Below are 22051 nucleotides of genomic sequence, written 5' to 3' on the forward strand. Positions count from 1 at the left end.
TGTGAGAGTCAGAGAACTACCCACAATCCCTCTGCCTGCGGCTGCAGTATAATTCCATCCCTTTTCCCACACTGGAGACAATACCAACACTCCACTGGACTAACTGACTCACACAACAGTATTACTTGTTAAGGGCCTCTGTTTACTCAGATTTAACAGTTGCTACATGGACAGTATTTTTATTGCTGTTAACTTGTAAGAGAAATGCCTACTGAAGAGAAGTATGTGAGTGGTGTTCTTGGACAAGTCTGTAGAGTCTTTTTTTTTTTTTTCCCCAGCACTGGGGTTTGAACTCGGGGCCTCATGCCCTCATGCCTGCAAGGCAGGTGCTCTTACTGCTTAAGCCACTCCACTGGCCCTTGCACAATCTTTTCTGAAAACAACTGAAGGTTTATACAGAGGAAGGGCTGAGCTCAAAGAGGAAAAAGCGATTTACTTCCAGAATTTATTTTTAATAGGAAAAGGCCCTATTTTCAATGGGCTGGGAAAATAAATACAAAATAAAACACCACATATACAAATTTACACTCATGGGGATACCAGGGAGAAGGGCTCACAAATAAGCCTGTGTCTGAAGAGGAAGGAGAAAGCTTTCTTTGGCAGGTATCATGCCTTGTATCAGGCGATGGGGAAAGGAGGGGAACATTTCTCAGACAGAGGGAAGAATAGGAAAAACTTGCTTGTTTTGGCAATTCTTGTCTTTTTCTCTTTCTCCTCTGTGTGAACACCCAATGATTCCCTAGCATGGTGGTGATGGGCCTCACCACAAAATACTGCAAGGGATGTGGGGGTGAATGAAAACAGTGGAAGCCTTGGTACTTCTGCCTTGAACATTCACACCCTATACCTGGGATGTCTGTCATAGAAGGATGTGCAGATGGCTGCACACTTTGGCGAAAGACTTATGCTATCATATTAGAGGAACAGTCAGATGAAAAGAAAAGCCAAGAAGAAACCTTTACATACAGAAACAAGAGTACCCAGGAAAAATTAATTTATTTTATGGCATTTTCCAAAGGGCTAGGTCTCTTAGATGTTAACTGCAAGAAAAGGTTATACAGAAAAGAATAGGCAATTAAAAACATTACTCTTACTACTCCAAAATTTTACATGGAATAAGCTCTACTTAGACAATACAGTGAAGCAAGTGCTTATAGCTAGGTGAGCTCTGTTTTGGAGTCTATTTCTCCTTTTCCATCTCATGATCAGAGTAGGGGAGACAAATGCTAAAACAAAGACACTCACATAGTAGTTCAAGGAGAACATTGTTCCTGGTTAATTTAAAGAGAGCTGTGTTTTCATTAACTAGAAGAAAATTTTATTTAAAAAAACATGTGCACACTATTCTTCTTACTAGGGACAGGAAGCAGTGAAGACATGTCAGATATCAGCATTTTCACACTGCCACTGCCACTTACATAGTAGCTATATGACCTGTGGACAAGTTACCTGAATTCCAAGTCTGGTTCTCATCTTTACAACAATGGTTAAGAATGGTGGCTTTGGAACTGGAGGTGTGGTCTGGTTTTAATCCTTGGAGGGATGGAGGGAGACAGGGAGAGAAAAGGAAGGAAGGAAGGCAGGCAGGGAGGGAGGGAGGGAGGGGAAAAAGAAAGGAAGAGGAGAAGGTTAAAAAATGAAAAAAAAATGTTTCAAAGGGGCTCTTTTCAAGGATCTGCCATGACTATGCAAAAAACCGACACAGTGCTGGCATGTGGTGATTGACAGTAACAGGAACTGGCAGAGATCATAATACTAAAGACTGGCTGGGATAGGGTAGGCTGGCAGCAAGGTGTTTTCTCTCCCTAGTTGAGTCTTATAATATAATTTCACACTGGGATAGCATGTGGTTTTGACTTCCTGAACCTCTGCCTTTTGTTCTAGAGGCAAGAGATATTGCAATGGAAGTCTTGGTCAAGAAACATATGACTGAGAAACAAGGATTCTTTTATTTCTCCCAACTTGTGCTCATCCTGAATGTCTGGTTCCCCAGTAGTGCTGAACAGGACAAATTCCCTGCCCTTAATGAGACTGAAGTCTACCTGGGACTCAGGGAAACAAGTGAAACAATGAGTGTCACTGCTTTAAAGGGTAAAGCAAGCACAAAGAGAGAGGAGGGGGAAGTTCCCTGAGGAAGAAGATCAGATAAGGATCCTCAGTAGAAGTGACACCTGAACAGCCATGGAAGATAGTGCTAATCTTGCCCAGAGGATGGAAGCAGCATGTGCAAAGGCTCAGAGGTGAGAGAATATCATGTAAATCAGTTAGGGTAGAGGGACAAACTGATGAACAGCCACAGGAGCTCTCCAAAGGTGCTGACCAAGGCCAGCTGGGTAACAACGTTCCTCTCCCTGGGGGAGAGAGGGTCCTCCTGAATTTTGTCCAACTGGAAGGCTAAAGTGTCTAGGTACTAGGCAGTTAGTACCTAGCATTCTCCTAAACATCCAAACTTCTCAATGCCTGAACTTGAGATTAAAATGTGTGCCATACCCATCCCCAGAAGGTGAGCATTGTTCTTGCCCAATAAAAAGAATGAACATTGGGAGAAATGGGGTCCTTCTGCCAGAACACAGCTATGAAGTACACTGAGGTATGTCTAGTCAAGCATAGCTTGCTATAAAATGCCAAGAGAGTACATGTATACATGTACCTGTGAGAATGCTACCCTGTGCTAAGTGATTTCCCTGTGTTTGTTTCCCAGAACATTTGGCAAAATGGTATGGAGCTTAATATGGGGAAAGGACTGTAACCACGACTATTCCTGAAAGATCAGTCACCTTGGAAGGAGGGACACACTCAGGGAGTGAGAGCTAGTTGCTGGGAGGTTTAATGACTAGAACAGATGGTATCTGTAGACCACCAAAACTCAAGATAGGATAGGTCATCTGGTGCTTGGATGGCCAAAATTTTATAGTCACTTAAAACACATGACTGGGGGGAATTCCAAGATGGGCGGCTACAGGGAGGAAGCAGAAAGCATGCCTCCTATGTGAAATCTTGGAGAGACTCTGGAGACACACCTTGCAGGCAAAACCACAGAGAAGAGGCAAAACTTTTGACTCTTCCACACCTCCAGCCAGCACAGAGCATCTCCACTTCACGTTAAACGGAGAAACCAGGAGGGCCCCCGGGCCGCCAGTCGCCCATTCCCAGACGGCTTGGGAAGACGCAGACAAGGTGAGCTAAGCGGTACATGGTACTCCCACAGACAAGCCTAGGCCAGATCAGCATAGCCCCCTGGACAGACCGACCTCCGCCCAGGGAAAAAAGAGAAACTGAGTAATAAGCAATAAGAACAATAAAGACATGTTGCAAAGAGGGTGGGGCGCCGTGAGTGCCGAAGAGGGGGGAGGGGACTCCTTCCCGGAACTGTAAATAAACAAGCCAGGCCTGGCCAGAGAGGCTCCGGCAGGAACAGGAGCGCACACCCAGCAATCAGGAGGGAAAGCTTGTAAAAGCGGCAGTGGGAGGAAAACTCCACAGGAGAGGGGGGAAGACCCACTTCCCACATGAACTGTAAACAAACACGCAGCCCAGAGAAAGCGGGTGCAGTGTCACCTCCCCCAGTGTGCTTGGAAAGGGGAAAGCTTGTAGCAGGGGCTGGCGCACAGGAGAACTCTGAGTAAACAAATCTGCAGGGCCAGGTGAGTGTTAAGCTCACCCCCGAGATCTGCATAAATAATGCCTCCAGCAACAGCAGGCTGACAGCAGCGGACAGGCAAGCCACAGCCACAGATAGGCATTCACAGAACTGTCTCCAGATTCTTTTTTTTTTCTCTCTCCCTACCTTTGATAGAAAACAACCAAACTACACCTGAATGCTGAAAAACTTACTGAAACTGTATTGCATTTGAACTTGGGACACTTTGTGGGGTTTTTTTTGTGTGTGTGTGTGTGCAGTTTTGTTCTACTTTATGCGTCCCCTTTGATGAGACAACTACAAAACAACATCTGAGGCACCATCTCCAGGATTGGAGGCTGAGACAGACACCAAAATTATTAAGACTGAAACTTCATTGCATTTGAACTTGGAGGTTTTTTTTTCTATTTCTCATTTTGTTTTATTTTATTTTATTGATACATATTTTTTTTCTTGCATTTATTTATTTTTTATTTTTATTCTTATCTTTATTCTATTTATTTTTTATTTTCAATCCTCTTTCTGTCTCTCTAATGCCTGTTCAGCTTACTGTCGATTAGCACACTAATGCTCCCTGTTTATATTTTGAAACTTTTTTGTTTGATTCTTTGTTTTCTTTTTTCCTACTTGTCTGCTTGTTTTTCCCTTTTTCTTTAACTTCTTTACTTTCCATCTCCTCTCACCCTTCCATTCTAAATATCACCACTGTTATTATTACAAGCTAGAAAATACTTAATTGCACACAGTGCAGGGACAGTAACAACACCAAGGGCAATGACGGGAAGACAGAAAAAACAGGGAAACCAGTTTCACCACAGCAAAAAATTAGTACAGGAACCAGAGGGAAATGAAGAAAACAGATACTCAGATCCAGACTACAACAAAATGAAGATAAACTATGACAAAGAACCCAATGAAGCCCACAAGAATAATTTAAAAGAAGAAATACTACAGGTACTCAATGAGAATTTTATAGAGATGATACTGGATAGGGTCAACCAAAATGTACAGGAGACACTCAAGAAACTCCAAGACAACAAAAATAGAGAATTTGAAAAAGCAAAAGAAGAAATAAAGGAAACCACAGAAGCACTGTATAAACACCAAAGTGAAACAGAGAACATGATGAATAAACAGATAAATGAACTCAGGACAAAAACTGACAACATTAAAGAGGAACTGACCCAGGATATGGAAAACCTCAGAAAAAAGAACAAAACAGAACTGCAAAACAAAACGGAAGGCCAATCCAGCAGAACAGAACAAACAGAAGACAGAATCTCAGAACTTGAAGATGAAATGGTAATTAAAGGAAAAACCAAAGAACTATTAATTAAACAACTCAAGACCTGTGAAAAGAAAATGCAAGAACTCACCGACTCCATCAAAAGACCAAACTTGAGAATCATGGCCATCGAAGAAGAAGAGGTGCAAGCAAAGGGAATGCATAATATATTCAACAAAATAATAACAGGAAATTTCCCAAGTCTAGAGAAAGATATTCCCATACAGATGCAAGAGGCCTCCAAAACACCAAACAGACCAGATCAAAATAGAACTACCCCATGATATGTCATCATTAAAACAACAAGTTCAGAAACTAGGGAAAGAATATTGAAGGCTGTAAGAAAGAAAAAACAAGTAACATACAAAGGTAAACCCATCAAAATCTCAGTAGACTTCTCAACAGAAACATTAAAAGCAAGAAGAGTGTGGGTGAGATCTTCTGGGCACTGAGTGAAAATAACTTCAACCCCAGGATACTCTACCCAGCAAAACGATCATTCAAAATAGATAGAGCAATAAAAGTCTTCCATGATAAGCAGAAACTAAAACAATATGTGACCACAAAGCCACCACTACAAAAAATTCTTCAAGGGATTCTGCACACAGAAAGTGAAACCCAACTTAACCATGAAAAGACAGGCAGCACCAAACCACAGGAAAAGAAAAAGCAAGAAAGTAGAGAGTAAACTCAACTTAGGTACACACAATCAAACCTTCAACTAAGACAACTAAGTGACAGGAATCACCACATACCTATCAATAGTAACACTTAATGTTCACGGACTTAATTCACCCATCAAAAGGCACCGTTTGATGAAATGGATTAAAAAGGAAGATCCAACAATTTGTTGCTTACAGGAGACCCATCTCACTGACAGAAATAAGCATATGCTTAGGATGAAAGGCTGGAAGAAGATTTACCAAGCCAGTGGCCCCAGAAAACAAGCAGGAGTAGCAATACTTATCTCTGACAAAGTAGATTTCAAACCTACATCGATCAAACAAGATAAAGAAAGACATCCCATACTAATAAAAGGGTAAATAGACCAAAAGGAAATAATAACTATCAACCTGTATGCACCCAACGTCAACACACCCAATTTCATCAAACATACCCTGAAAGACCTAAAAGAATATATTAACTCCAACTATCATCAACAGACAGGTCATCCAAACAAAAAATCAATAAAGAAATGCAAGATCTAAAATATACAATAGATCAAATGGATCTACTTGATGTCTACAGAACATTTCATCCAACTTCTGCATAATATACATTCTTCTCAGCAGCCCATGGAACCTTCTCCAAAATAGATCATATCCTAGGGCACAAAGCAAGCCTCAGCAAATATAAGAAAACAGAAATTACACTGTGCTTACTATCTGATCATAATGCAGTAAAACTAGAACTCAACAACAAAAGTAAATACAAAAAACATGCAAACAGCTTGTAATTAAATAACTCATTACTTAATGAACAATGGGTCATTGATGAAATAAAAGAGGAAATTTAAAAGTTCCTAGAAGTCAATGAAAATGAAAACACAACCTACCGGAACCTATGGGACACAGCAAAGGCAGTCCTGACAAGAAAGTTTATAACCATTAGTGCATATATTAAAAAGACTGAAAGATCCCAAATCAATGACCTAATCATACATCTCAAAGTTGTAGAAAAACAAGAATAAGCAAATCCGAAAACAAATAGGAGAGAAATCATAAAAATAAGAGCTGAAATCAATGAAATAAACACCAAAAAATCCATACAAAAAATTAATGAAACAAAAACTTGGTTCTTTGAAAAAATAAACAAGATCGATAGACCCCTGGCAAACCTGACTAAAATGCAGAGAGAAAAAACCCAAATTAGTAGAATCAGGAATGCAAAAGGGGAGATAACAACAAACACCATGGAAGTCCAGGAAATCATCAGAGACTACTTTGAGAACCTATATTCAAATAAATTTGAAAATCTAAAAGAAATGGACAGATTTCTAGATACATATGATCATCCAAAACTGAACCAAGAGGAAATTAATCACCTGAATAGACCTATAACACAAAATGAAATTGAAGCAGCAATCAAGAGTCTCCCCAAAAAGAAAAGTCCAGGACCTGATGGATTCTCTGCTGAATTCTATCAGACCTTTAAAGAAGAAGCGATACCAACCCTCCTTAAACTGTTCCATGAAATAGAAAGGGAAGGAAAACTGCCAAACACATTTTATGTAGCCAGTATTACAATTATCCCAAAACCAGGAAAAGACACCTCCAAAAAGGAGAACTATAGGCCAATCTCCTTAACAAACACTGATGCAAAAATCCTCAACAAAATAATGGCAAACCAAATTCAACAACACATCGAAAAGATTATTCACCACGACCAAGTAGGCTTCATCCCAGGGATGCAGGGGTGGTTCAACATACGAAAATCAATAAACGTAATAAACCACATTAACAGAAGCAAAGACAAAAACCACTTGATCATCTCAATAGATGCAGAAAAAGCCTTTGATAAGATCCAACACCATTTCATGATAAAAGCTCTAAGAAAACTAGGAATAGAAGGAAAGTACCTCAACATTATAAAAGCTATATATGACAAACCTACAGCCAGCATTATACTTAACGGAGAAAAACTGAAACCATTCCCTCTAAAATCAGGATCCAGACAAGGATGCCCACTATCTCCACTCCTATTCAACATAGTACTGGAATTCCTAGCCAGAGCAATTAGGCAAGAAGAAGGAATAAAAGGAATACAAATAGGTAAAGAAACTGTCAAATTATCCCTATTTGCAGACGACATGATCCTATCCCTTAAAGACCCAAAAAACTCTAATCAGAAGCTTCTAGACATCATCAATAGCTACAGCAAGGTAGCAGGATATAAAATCAACATAGAAAAATCATTAGCAATTCTATACACTAATAATGAACAAACGGAAAAAGAATGTATGAAAACAATTCCATTTACAACAGCCTCAAAAAAAATCAAATACCTAGGTGTAAACCTAACAAAAGATGTGAATGACCTCTACAAGGAAAACTATAAACTTCTGAAGAAAGAGATTGAGGAAGACTATGGAAAGTGGAGAGATCTCCCATGCTCATGGATTGGTAGAATCAACATGGTGAAAATGTCTATACTCCCAAAAGTAAACTACATGTTTAATACAATTCCCATCAAAATTCCAATGACATTCATTAAAGACATTGAAAAATCTACCGTGAAATTTATATGGAAACACAAGGGGCCACAAATAGCCAAGGCAATACTCAGTCAAAAGAACAATGCAGGAGGTATCACGGTATCTCACTTCAAACTATATTACAAAGCAATAACAATAAAAACAGCATGGTACTGGCACAAAAACAGACATGAGGACCAGTGGAACAGAATAGAGGACCTAGATATGAAGCCACACAACTATAACCAACTTGTCTTCGACAAAGGTGCTAAAAATATACGATGGAGAAATAGCAGCCTCTTCAACAAAACCTTCTGGGAAAACTGGTTAGCAGTTTGCAAAAAACTGAAACTAAATCCATATATATCACCCTATACCAAGATTAACTCAAAATGGATCAAGGATCTTAATATCAGCCCAGAAACTCTAAAGTTGATACAGGAAAGAGTAGGAAATACTCTGGAGTTAGTAGGTATAGGTAAGAACTTTCTCAACAGAACTAAAAGATAGCATAGATAAATAGGACCTCATGAAACTAAAAAGCTTCTGTTCATCAAAAGAAATGGTCTCTAAACTGAAGAGAACACCCACAGAGTGGGAGAAAATATTTGCCAGCTACACATCAGACAAAGGACTGAGAACCAGAATATATAGGGAACTTAAAAAACTAAATTCTCCCAAAACTAATGAACCAATAAAGAAATGGGCGAGTCAACTAAACAGAACTTTCTCAAAAGAAGAAATTCAAATGGCCAAAAAGCACATGAAAAAATGCTCACCATCTCTAGCAATAAAGGAAATGCAAATTAAAACCACACTAACATTCCACCTCACCCCTGTTAGAATAGCCATCATTAGCAACACCACCAACAACAGGTGTTGGCGAGGATGTGGGGTAAAAGGGCCCCTATTATACTGTTGGTGGGAATGTAAACTAGTATAATCACTCTGGAAAACAATTTGGAGGCTACTTAAAAAGTTAAACATTGATCTACCATTTGATCCAGCAATACTACTCTTGGGGATATACCCAAAAGACTGTGACACAGGTTACTCCAGAGGCACCTGTGCACCCATGTTTATTGCGGCACTATTCACAATAGCCAAGTTATGGAAACAGCCAAGATGCCCCACCACTGATGTATGGATTAAGAAAATGTGGTATCTCTACACAATGGAATTTTATGCAGCCATGAAGAAGAACGAAATGTTATCATTTGCTGGTAAATGGATGGAACTGGAGAACATCATTCTGAGTGAGGTTAGCCTGGCCCAAAAGACCAAAAATCGTATGTTCGCCCTCATATGTGGACATTAGATCAAGGGCAAACACAACAAGGGGACGGGACTTTGATCACATGATAAAAGCGAGAGCACACAAGGGAGGGGTGAGGATAGGTAAGACACCTAAAAAATTAGCTAGCTTCGTTGCCCTTAACGCAGAGAAACTAAAGCAGATACCTTAAAAGCAACAGAGGCCAATAGGAGAAGGGGACCAGGAACTAGTGAAAAGGTTAGATCAAGAAGAATTAACCTAGAAGGTAACACACATGCACAGGAAATCAATGAGAGTCAATGCCCTGTATAGCTAACCTTATCTCAACTAGCAAAAACACTTGTTCCTTCCTATTATTGCTTATACTCTCTCTTCAACAAAATTAGAGATAACAGCAAAATAGTTTCTCCAGGGTACTGAGGGGATGGGGGGGGAGAGGGAAGAGGTGGAGTGGGTGGTAAGGGAGGGGGTTGGGGCAGGGGGGAGAAATGACCCAAGCATTGTATGCACATATGAATAATAAAACAATAAAAAAAAAAAAAGAAAACACATGACTGGAAAAGTCACTTGGTCATGAGCCAATGATAGGAACCTGTGGCTTGACCCACAGTTATCTCTGGCTAATTAGTTAATTGATCATGTCCATACCTCTAAATAAGATAGAGGGCATACTCAGACCCTAGTTAAAGTGCATGTTATGGGTTGAACTGTCTCCTTTCCAAAATTTAAATGTTAAAGCCCTATGTCCCAATATTTCAAAATGTGACTGTATTTGGAGACTGGGTCTTTTGAGGTAAAAAATTTAAAATGAGATCATTAAGGTGGACCCTAATCCAGTATGGTTAGTATCTTTATAAAAAGAGTCAGACATGTAGAGGGAAAACATACATATGAAAATACAGGGAGATAACCATCTATAAGCTATGGAGAAAGACCTCAGAAGAAATCAACCCTGCTGACACCTTCATCTCAGGCACTTGGTCTCCAGACTATGAGAAAATAAATTTCTATTGGTTAAGTCACCTAGTCTATAGTCTTTTGTTATGGCAGCTTTAGCAAGTCTTTTTTCTTTTTTTTTTTTTCAGTGCTGGGGATGGAACCCAGGGCCTTCTTCATGCTAGGCAATTGCTCTATAACTGAGCTACACCCCCATGTAGCTTCACTGTTTTGCCTCACTGCTCTGCTCCGTTAACATTCAATGACACTATGCAGTCAAGGGACCTTCAGTACTTCACTGTCATGAGCACTATCTGACCTACGACATTGAAGGCATTTATGATCCAACTGACTTGGCAGAAGGTGGCATGTATTCTAGATGCCAGACTAAGAAGCAGGCATGCCAGACGGTGACAGAAAACCTTTCAAAATGGAGTTTCTGAATGTCCAGTTGTCTGTGGCATGTGAATGAATTCATCCAAAGGGAAATTTACATGTTTTTAGACCTTGAATCCCTTACCACTAAGAAACTAGCACAAACTTCAGTGGGCACATTTGTATGTTTCTCTGACTTATATAAGTGACCTAAAAGGTGAAAAGGCTTCAGCAATCAGCACACAAAAATTTGTGCCTAATTAACAGATGGCTCTGCCCAATACAGACAGAGTCAGCAGTACTGATACTAGCCAGCAGTGAATGAAAGCAATGATATTACTCAGTTGGGTTGGGAATTAAAATCTGTCCAGTGAGCAGAATGCTGAATGGTATATTCTGGATCCATGTGACCTATGAGAAGAAATGGCCTGAGAATGTCATTTTGTTGGTAGTGGTTAATAACTTGAAATTACCAGGAGCTCAGAAAGACTGGTGACAAGAACACTTAAGGAAAAGTTATATAGAATATAAGAATATTTGTATCTTAAGTGAATTTTCACCAAAAAGCCTCATTTAGGAGACATTCTTGTAATGAAGTAGACAAGTCAGTACCCCATGGATGCTGGCTGACCTCTTTCCCCAGCTGCCAAAGTACCTGCTCTGCTCATAGGGTCACAAGTAATGGGCTCATGGTGGCAAGGATGGATGTTCTACTTGGGGGTCAACAACATAAACTTGAGCTCACCAAGAGTGAGCTCTACCAAGTGCTGGTTTTGCCAGCTGCAGCAATTAATCTGAGAGTCTCCATGATGAAAGGAGGCACCACCTCCTTTCATCATGGAGGAGGTAATAACTTATCTTCACTAGAATGGAGCCTTATCTTGGCTTTGCTGTGCCCTCTATGCTTGCCATATTTCTGTTAGTTGCATGATCCATGGATTTCATGGAGGCCCAATTTACTATCACCTCTACAGTGATGCTGACAGAGACACTCACTTTTATAAGGAACAAAATAAGGAAGTTAGTTAGACTCATAAAATTCAATGTTCTTAGCATGCAATCAAGCAAAGCTCAAATGTAATTTGCCTTATATTATGATGGAAAGGTTTATTGAAAATTTAGTCAGGATGCAAATTGTGAGCCAGGACCTGTGGAAACAGAATAAGCTCCTAACCTAAAGGATACAATACATGCTTTGACCAGCACAGCAGTATGTATTGCCTTGGCCAAATACTCCTGTAACCAAGGAGTGGAAGTGGGAGGTGTCCACTGTAGCAACTTTGTTTTCCATCCTCTTGATTTCACTAACTTTAGTACTCAAAGGAAGGCTGTAACACTAAAGACAAAAGGAATTGGGCAAAAGTTCAGAGTGTCATGGAAGTATTCCAGACTCTTTATACCACTAAACAAACCCAAAGGAGAAGTGAATGGTGGCTCATGATGACACACAGGTGCAGAGAGTCATAGGGAAAAACATGAGATATGTAATATGCAGTGCCAAATGTTAATGAAACAATGGCAACCACATCAAAACAGCTCTAGTCCCTCATGAATGAAGGTAAGAATCCTGATCAGCTGAGTGATTACTTAAAGACACAGGGAATAGAATATAAATATCACATTAGAGGAGATATAAATAGCAACTATGTGTTTCATCGTTACAAAAGGCAGAATATAGCATCTACCCATATTGTTTTCCTTGCTGCTTCATAAATATATAAGCTAAATTCTTTAGCTTCCCTTTTTCCTTTTATTTTATTTGAAGTATGCTGGTGATAGTCTACTTCATAATTTAGTCCACAAGCTAACAAATATGGGCTGCGAATGAACTAGAGGAGGGAAAAAACATCATTCAGAAATGTTGGAGCTGGGATTTGAGATTCGGGTTATCTCTAAATTTTAGAGATGTGAGCACATATTCTTGGTAGCTGGAAAAATTGTTGTTGGGAAATAGCTTATTGCTATTATGTGAAAGTTCTATTATAGGAAAAGGAAGCCAAGAGGAAAATTTTAGTGGGTAACTTTTAACTTATGTCCAGTGACCAAAATTTTTGTTTGTTCTCTTTTTCAGTAATTTTTCCCTATTTTATAAATCTCACATACCCAAGGTAAAAGTCAAACATTGTGCACTTACAAAATCACTTGCAACCAGGGACAGTTACAAGGTTTGGTTCTGTCTTGCAATGGGATCAGATGGAGCCGCAAGAGCTGTGCCACAGGCTGGACAGCTGTCTCTGCAGGCTGAGACAGAGACTTCTAATACAGTTCTGAGCTTTGCAGATGGCTCCTGAGCTTCAGTACTGAACTGAAACGGCACATGTACCAAAGCTGCTCCCATCTTGTGGCTGAGATTATCCTGTCTATGTAGCTTTAAAACAGGGCTCTCTGGCCCTCAAAGAGATTCTGTGAGCTACCTACCATCTCTAATCAACTTCTGTACTGAAGAGCCAGATCCATTCTGGCTAGTGTGAACAAAGGAGAAAATGAGTAAAGGATATTAGCAACTAAGGTTCCTGACCACAATAGGCTTAAAGCTGGGGACTATCTTTTTTTTCCTTTTTTTCAAAAGGTCATTTTGCCAGTAGAGGTGTGGATGAATTAGAAGGAAAATAAGGAGGCTGTGGCAGTAATTCAAGAACTGATTAGGAAGGACCTTAATCAAGTGAATGACAATAAGAAAAAGAAAAACTATTAAGAAGAAAATGACAACGCAATATAAATACACTTCGTAAATATGCAGTTCAGTTGGTGAAACATAAAAACAAAAAGATAAAAATCAAAAAGCATGATCTTTTTTATTTTTTGATTGTCAGTCTGGTAAAAATTATAACCATTTTTAACACTCAATATTGGGCAAGACTAGGCAAAAATACTGAGGTAGAACTGATGGGAATTGACAAGTAAATCCTTTTTTTTAAAAAAAAACTTCCTTTTATCACCAATTTTTACTTAATCTATTGAAATACTTTTTAGGTGATTCTGAAAGAGCAGGAAGCTATTGACAAACATCTGTCCTATGTTGTTTACTAAGTTTGTGAATAATCTTTGTAGTATTTTATATGATTAAGGAAACAGTCTCAAAATTATTTGTTCAGTGTTTGTATACTTAATCTTAGTCAAAAGGCCAAGAAGCAGTATGAAGTTTTTATAAAGAAAACTCAAAGCGTGAGTATTACTAGAGCAATGAGCAAAATGACCAGCTTATCCAGGATTACATATTAAGTATATATGCCATGCTGAGGCTTGTTATTCTTACAAGGATCTGGAAATAGCAAAACCTCATACAAATGAGAGAAGACAGTTTATACAAAAGCACAAACCACACACATTCAACCAAAATGCAACTACAGTAACAACTTCTTTAGTCAGGGAACATGGGTCACAGAGCCGAATACTGAAGGGGAAAAGGTATAGACTCATGGCTAAGTAACCTTGAAACTGCATTTGAAAAAGGCATTTAAGTAAGACTATGGGAGCAGCTAAGAACAGGCAGTTACACAATATCTAGAGAGAGATGTCTTTAGCACTGAGGAAAAAGTAAAAGTGTGCACCGAGCTTCCATTTATGGTGACACTATTAATAAACAATTTAAGATGGTGGCATACTATTGTGAGTTCTACCTTGTTCCCATGGTGTGTGGGTTACATAGACCAGAACATGATAAGCCTCCGTCATCTGTGGGAAGTAATCTTGTGGTTGAGATAGGTGAACAGTACTTATACTTTTGAAAACTAACAGTTTAGATAAGGGTAAGCACTTATAACCAGGAGCACAGTTCTGTGTATGTATCCTTGAAGAAAACAGCAAGGTGATTTGGAGAAGGCAGGTAAACAGACAGTAACACAATTATAATACAACATGACACAGGTTATAAAAGCATTAAATGACAAGTGATGTGGAACACAGGGGAAAGTAAGGAACACTGTGGAGAAGTAATATTTGATAAGGATCTTAAATAGGAGTTCACTAGACAAAGAAAAAGCTTATAAAAGTAATGGCACAGAAGTATAATGAACATAGGAAATAGGATAGGAAAGGTAAGTTATAACAATTACCAACTTTACTAGGATAAGAAAGATATAACCATTTATAGTATTAACCACCTATACAAATACATATTAAGTACCTACTGCAAGCCAGGTACTCCATGAGAAAGAGACAACAGAGTAAAAGGGGCAGAACCTATCTTTAAGTAGCTCACACATTTGTGGAAAGTTAGATGTTCATCTAATGGTGTTGAGGAAAGTTCAGGGTGCTGGTGACCTGTGGACAGGATACATTTCCCTGAGGAGTGAACTTTGATCAGAGAGCTGAATATAGCATATGGAAAAAGAATACTAGGTTCTAATATGGGCAAGAACCCTAAAAGAAGCAGAAGTCTGCTGTAGTTAGAGCAAGAAAGAAGGAAAAAGGGGGCATGGCTCAAGTGGTAGAGCACCTGCCTATCAAATGAGAGGCCCTGAGTTCAAACCCCAGTGCTGCCAAAAAACAAAACAAAACTAGTGAAAAGGCAAGCTACAGAATCAGAGAAAATATTTGCTAATCCTATCTCCAATAGGAATTAATATGCAAAGTAAACGAACTCCTACAACTCAAAAAACAGAAAAGCAAAGAACCCAATGAAAAATGGATGAGGGACATTTCTCTCAAGAAGATACACTAATAGCCAATAAGTACATGAAAAGATGGTCAACATCACTAATCATTAGAGAAATGCAATTAAAACCACACTTAGATATTGTTTCATATATATTAGGATGGCCAGCAAGCAAAATAACAGAAAATACATGTTAGCAAGTATGTGGAGAAAGTAGAGCCGGGTGCACTGCTGGTGTAAATCTATGATGCAGTCATTGTGAAAACAAAATAATAGTACCTCAAAAAAAATAAACAGAATTACCATATGATCCAGCAATTCCACATCTAGGCATATCCAGAGGAACTGAAGCAGAGACTTGAGCAGATCATTTGTGTTCACAATAGTTGTAGCAACATTGTTCACAACAGCCAAAAAGTAGAAACAATCCAGATGTCCACGGATGGATGGATGAACAAAATGTACCATATACTGGAATAATATAATGGAGTATTATTTAGCTTTAAAAAGAAACAAAATTCTGATAAATGCTACAATAAGAACTTTGAAAACACTGTGTTCAGTGACATAAACCAGACCAAAATAACCAACATGATATGACTCCACCTTGTGAGGCATCCACAGTAGTCAAATTCGGAGCAGAAAGTAAAATGATTCTACAGGAACTGGAGGAGAAAATGGGAAATTACTAATTAATGTGTACAAAGTTTCAATCTGAGATGATGAAAAAGTTCTGAAGACCAGTAACAGTGGTAGCTGCACAATAATGTAAGCATACTTTTTCTTTTTTGGTAGGATTGGGTTTGAACTCACAGCTTCATGCTTGCAAAGCAGGCACTCACTTGAGCCACACCTCCAGTCCATTTTTCTCTGGTTCTTTTCTTTCTTTTTTTTTTTCCCTCTGGTTATTCTGAAGATGGGGGTCTCATGAACTATTTGCTCAACTGGCCTGGAACCATGATCCTCCTGATTTTAGCCTCTCAAGTAGGATTATAGGCGTGAGTCACTGGTGACCAGCTGATATGAGCATAATTAGTACATAACTGAAGTGTACCCTTGGAAATGGTAAACTTCCATTTTACATATAAAATAGTAAATTTTATATGTATTTTGCCACAAAAGTATTTTTGTAAGAATATTTTAAAATATTTTTAAAATGGTGATATATGTGAAGGACGTTTATATACATTAGGTGGGGAAAATGGGTTACAAACTGTATATACAATAAGATCTCTTCTCTGTTTAAAAATCAATGAATATCTCGCCCGACATGGGCCCAAGAAAGACTTTGATTTTCATATTGGGGCCAGAAGTGTGGTCCTTATTAGAACTGTGAGAGAGGCTGGGAAATTGAATATTTAGCTTCCTTCCCTTATTAATCAGCCTATTCATCATCTACAACAGTGTGAATGCTCTGCATAAGGAAGCTCTCAGATGGAGTACTGAACACTATGTTTCTCCTAAATGATGTTACATGAGCATTACTGGGCTCACGGCAGTCTAGCCACTGCTCTCTAAGTATTATGTGGGTTGACTGCCTTTGTACCACAAAGAGTGCTATGAACTGGGCATGGCATTGCCCACCTCTAATCCCAGAACTTGGAAAGCTGAGGCTGGAGGATCACAAGTTTGAGTCCAGTCTGGGCTATACGGTGAGATCTTGCCAAAAACAACAACAACAAAAAAGTGCTATGAAATGCTGACTTAAAGAGAAAAAACAAAAACAAACTGAAATACTGACAGAGTAGAAAAAACACTGAGGTGAAAGTCAGAATAGTTTGGTCTGGGTTCAGATTCTGCTGCTTATTACCCAGTGTTATTTCATTCAGCATGTTACTACATCTGTGTAACTTCAAGGGTGAGACTAACTTTACCCCCGAAGGCATTGGACTAACTTCAGGGGTGAGAACAAGATGAAAGCAAAAACATGCTAAATAAACAACAGTCTCTGCCTTCAAGAAGATGATTTTTTTACTTGAACAAATCATTTCATCTTGCAAACCTTCAGTTTCTTTACCTGTAACTCAAAGATATTCTCAGTGTGTTTTCTGAAAACAGGATAGATAATTCAACCCCGGTGTCTTTCATATTTTGGGACTTATAATTCCTTGTCTGACAGTACAGCTCTGTTCTGCATGTTGTAGGATATACAGTGTCATCCCTGGCCTCTACCCACTATATGCCAGTAGCACCCTTCCCCTTGCTGTTATGACTAACAAAATTGTTTACAGAAATTGCCAAGTGTTCCCTAGAGTAAAAATACTCCCATTTGAGAACATATGAAATAGGGTGATGTATATGAAACTATTTTAAAAAGTAGAAAGCACTAATCAATTTAAGTCAGTATAATATAAATCCATTGTAAGAGTACTTGTCAAAAAAAAAACCTTTAAAAATTTACAGTTTCCTTAGGAATGTTTTATTTGCTATTTTTATATATTTTGCCTACAATTAAAACTCCTGCAGGGTATTTTGCTTAATTTCCATTACCCAAATAAAGTTATCTTCTTTCAACATAGTTTTTAAATGTATCACTATTTTAACATGATAGTCAGAGTCAAATATAATTCTCTACAAGCAGAAATTTAATTTTCTTTGTCCAAAATCAAAGTGCTCTGGGTTTACCTTTTAAGGACAAGGGACCGATCTTGTGAATTCTGCATTTGATGTCCTGTGCTGTTTACAAATTTCCAAATACTCCTTGACTCTCGAATCAATTGTTTCTTTTAACTGCAGACTTCCTAGAGAAAATATAAAAATTAGATATAACTTTCTGGTATAATGCAATGCAAAAAAAGTTAACCTCATACATATTAAAAAGTCAATGCTGAACCTTTCATTTTGTTTGTCTTTTAACTTTAGCTATGAATGCTGAAAGGAATGTTGTACATGCTTATGGATAACTGCAGATTAAACTAACAAGATTATTTAAAACTATGGTGTACGTTCACTGTATGATCTGAGAAATTCATTTCTCTATGTCTTCCAAAAGAAAGATAAAAAGTTTATCAATGTAAAAGCCAGGATGATGTGGTGATAAAATCAGTAAGGTAAAGAACATTTTCAAATAAATATCTTTTAGTTGTATTGTGATGAATCGATGTCAAATGGAGCCATAACTGACTACCAACAAAGGCCCTGAAAAGGGTCTATAGTGGCAGACAGGGGAATGCAAACAGACAAGGAGCCAGGAGTAGGAATGTATTCTGGTACTATAGGTGCAGGTGGCATGAGGAACCCAGGCAATAGGGGGCAACCCCCTCTGTTTCACTACAGTGTTGTCATGTTTATAAATAGTATTCCTAGATCTTCCAATTTGTTCAAGAGGAGCCAGAAACAGTGAAGTTTATACAAAAATTTCTCAGTTTTCAAACTTGGTTCAATTTTTTTTTCTTCTTTAGTGTAAATACTATCAATAATTAGTTTTTGGCCTTAGGTTTACAAATTTACTAGTGAAGGAAAAGTGTTGAGCAGTGGGCTAAACAGAGAACTGGAAATGGATCATCTGATTTTCTTCCCCACAGTTGTGGATGATAATGTATATGCCCATAAGTTTTAATAAAACTACATTATGTTCATCTATTAATGAAAATAATTTCTTGCACTTCTCTGAAGTAATAATTACTATGTAACAGAAATAGGGGTTTTAATACAATTTCAGCATGTGATATCAATAACAGCCTTTTAGATATATCAATTAGTTTCTGTGATTCTTATAAAAAAAGAACAAAAATTCAAAGTGTAATCATACATTGGGAAGACACTCTATGTAGTGATTTTTTTTTTTGCATTACCAGAAAAATGTAATCTAATGTAGGAAAAGGGAGCAAAACTATACACAAAACTGATATTTAAGGATGGATAATTCTTAGTTCAGTTCTGAAAGACTCTACAGCTGGCTCAGAGTTGTCCGGGCCACCTCAAACCTGTTTCACTGGTTTCTTGCAATGTCATGTCAAGCTGATTTTAGAATTTTCATAATTACAACATGAGCAAAGTTTTCAGTTGCTCTGAAGAACAACCATAGGGAAACTTTACCTTTACTGCAAATATTTGTACCCTTCAATCAGTATATGAAACCCTTAACTCACAAATAGAAGTTTCTAGATAAAATAATACTTTTCTCCTTTCTCCTGCTTTTCATTTTGCAGCCCAAAAAGACGTAGTGCCTTTTGGAAAACAGATATCCGTTTACAGTTAAGTGTTTTGGCATTGTTCACACAACAGAAAGGCAGCCTTGCCTTGTACTGTTGTTTTAGCAATTACAGAATTTTGCTTCACATGCAGGGTTCAACTATGATTGAGCAAGAAAATATGTGAAAGACATACATGGAAACAAAAATTGTTAAAATTTGGCCATAAATACCCTATAAGGCCAAGACTAAAAATAGTATTATAAAAATAGAGTACAGGCCAATACACATTACAGTTTCTTCTTACAGTTATGGGTTTTCCTTCTATAAGTCAGATTTCATAGATGAAAGGTAGACTATGTACAATGTGGTCAAGCTACCCCAGTAAGTGACCATAACACATTCAGTGAAACATTCTCTTTAGAACCAGAGTGATACAGAAAAACTGCCAGTAACATTTGAGAAGATGAAAGGAGAAATTTAAAATCAATGAGCAAGCAAGGGATGCATATGTCATCTTTCAGCTAACAGGGGCTTATGTTTATTTCCTCATGTTTACAAATGGAACAGTTTGATCTTGACTGTTTGGGTACAAAGACTACTTGGGCTGGATGCAAAATAAACATATGTTTAATACTTGTAATTAATTCATTTTTCTAAAAAGGAACTGGATATTCTTAGACTTTTGTTATATAAAATGGCTGTTAAAATGTAATCAATCTGGCTGACCATGAAATCCCAATCATGAGATGATCTAATGATAAAAAACAATGAAAGCACAGAGACACTGAACATATGTAATGTCTTAAGTTTTCTTCAACTAGCTCTTCTCCCTGCTTAGACTCACATAAAAATTATTACAGAGAAATTTTAATGTCATGTCAGTGAACATATATTTTTTAAAGGAACAACTTAAAGCAGAGGTAGCAAACCATCTACTTAGCTTTGAGAGGAAAGTTCGGCTTGCTGACATGACCTGCCCTCTCACAGGTGCCACTGCAGCATTGCTCTGCAGGTCTTATCATGCACTGCACATTTTTGCTAAATCATGCCTCACTGCTCTGAAGTTGGTGCCAGTTGGAGCAATGTAGCTGCATTTGACACCTTGAAAAAAATCTGGCCTCACACTTTCCCTAGCAGGTGATCACGTATCCTTGCAGGGCTTCAGAATATTCCACATCAACTGTCTTTTGGGTATAACTGACAAAATATCAACACAAAAGCTCTAAGGCCAAAGTGGTAAAGGTGAGAGAGAATGAAGAAAAATCCGAGCCTGGAATGGTAGATTCCAGAACACTGTCAATGTAAGTCAAGTCAGAAGCTTTTCAGATAAGCTTGCCTTGTGTGAAATAGTAGTCACTTTAGGAATTTATTTGAATCATATAGACATATGTCAATAAGCTAAGGCTTTGAGTGGCTGTAGGAGATATTGGCCTACTAATTATTAAGTCCTGAAGAGGACTTACCTGGATGATGTCTATCATACTAAACCTATGTCTTCTCTAGGGTTCGCCAGGTATCCTTCGCAAAATAATACAGAAAAGTCCGGATGATGTTACCTTTTGGCTGAAAATGTATCATCCTGGTTTTGGGGATGGGAATAGAGTTGGGGGGAGGTAGATGGGAGAGTTTTAGTGATCTCCAAAAACTGACTGAAAAAAAAATTATAACAGGAAAGTTTTTTTTGGGAGGGGGGACTATCACTAGCTAATTTGCAATAAAATTTACTCCTTAGTTTGCAGATAAGAAGACTGAAATGCAGGGAGGTTAAACATCAGAGAGTTGTCTCTTGGAAAACATGGGGGTTAGGAGCACTGTCTCTCTACACTGTTGGAAATCTGTGTGTAATTTGTGACTCCCCCAAGCTTAACTACTATTGACTGGAAAGCATTACTAATGAAAAGAACAGTCAATCAACACATACTTTCTTTGTTATATGTGGTGAAACTACATGAGAACTATATGAGAACTGCAAAAGATCACTTTCTACTATGACACACAATTTACTAAGAGATGAACAGTTCATGTAGCATGACTAGCTCACAGATACACACCTGAGCTCACTGTAATAGCAATGATAGCTTACAAATTATTACAGTAGAACAGGATTACTACAGCTAACTTTGGGCAGTAATGATTTAATATTTATATTTGCATCTTTATATGTATTCACATTTCTCTCAACTGCAAGTGGTGCCATTCACAGTCTGGGTTTGTGTGCTTAACTTTTGATAAATTTTAGCTTTCTACAATAGATTTGCATGTATTTTATGCTAGTAAATAAAACAGATTATTAACTACATATTTAATGCAATCATAGCATACCTAACTTTTTATTAATCTTTCCAATATTTCAAGGCTACCAAGGTCATCTGAGAGTTTTTTCAAACTATTGAAACTCTCCAGAAATAAATTCCACATATAAATGGATCTGCACAGTCCAAAACTGTTTTCAAGGGTCAACTACCCACCCATATAAGACTGTGTGCTTTTCTGACTGACTGGCCAATATGAGAGAAGGAACAACTATGTATCTCTCCATTTTTCAAATGCACTTGACAATGAAAGGATGACGGAAGACAAAAGATGAACATTTAAAACAGGTGTGAAAGATTA

The 22051-nt window shown here is 38.1% G+C and overlaps 1 protein-coding gene across 1 annotated transcript in view; it reads right to left on the reverse strand.

The window, feature by feature from the left end:
• Slx4ip (SLX4 interacting protein) overlaps positions 1–22051 on the reverse strand; it is a 230927-nt gene that overhangs the window by 45248 nt on the left and 163628 nt on the right.

This window comes from Castor canadensis, chromosome 5 (genome assembly GCF_047511655.1).
Source record: "Castor canadensis chromosome 5, mCasCan1.hap1v2, whole genome shotgun sequence".
NCBI lineage: Eukaryota > Metazoa > Chordata > Mammalia > Rodentia > Castoridae > Castor > Castor canadensis.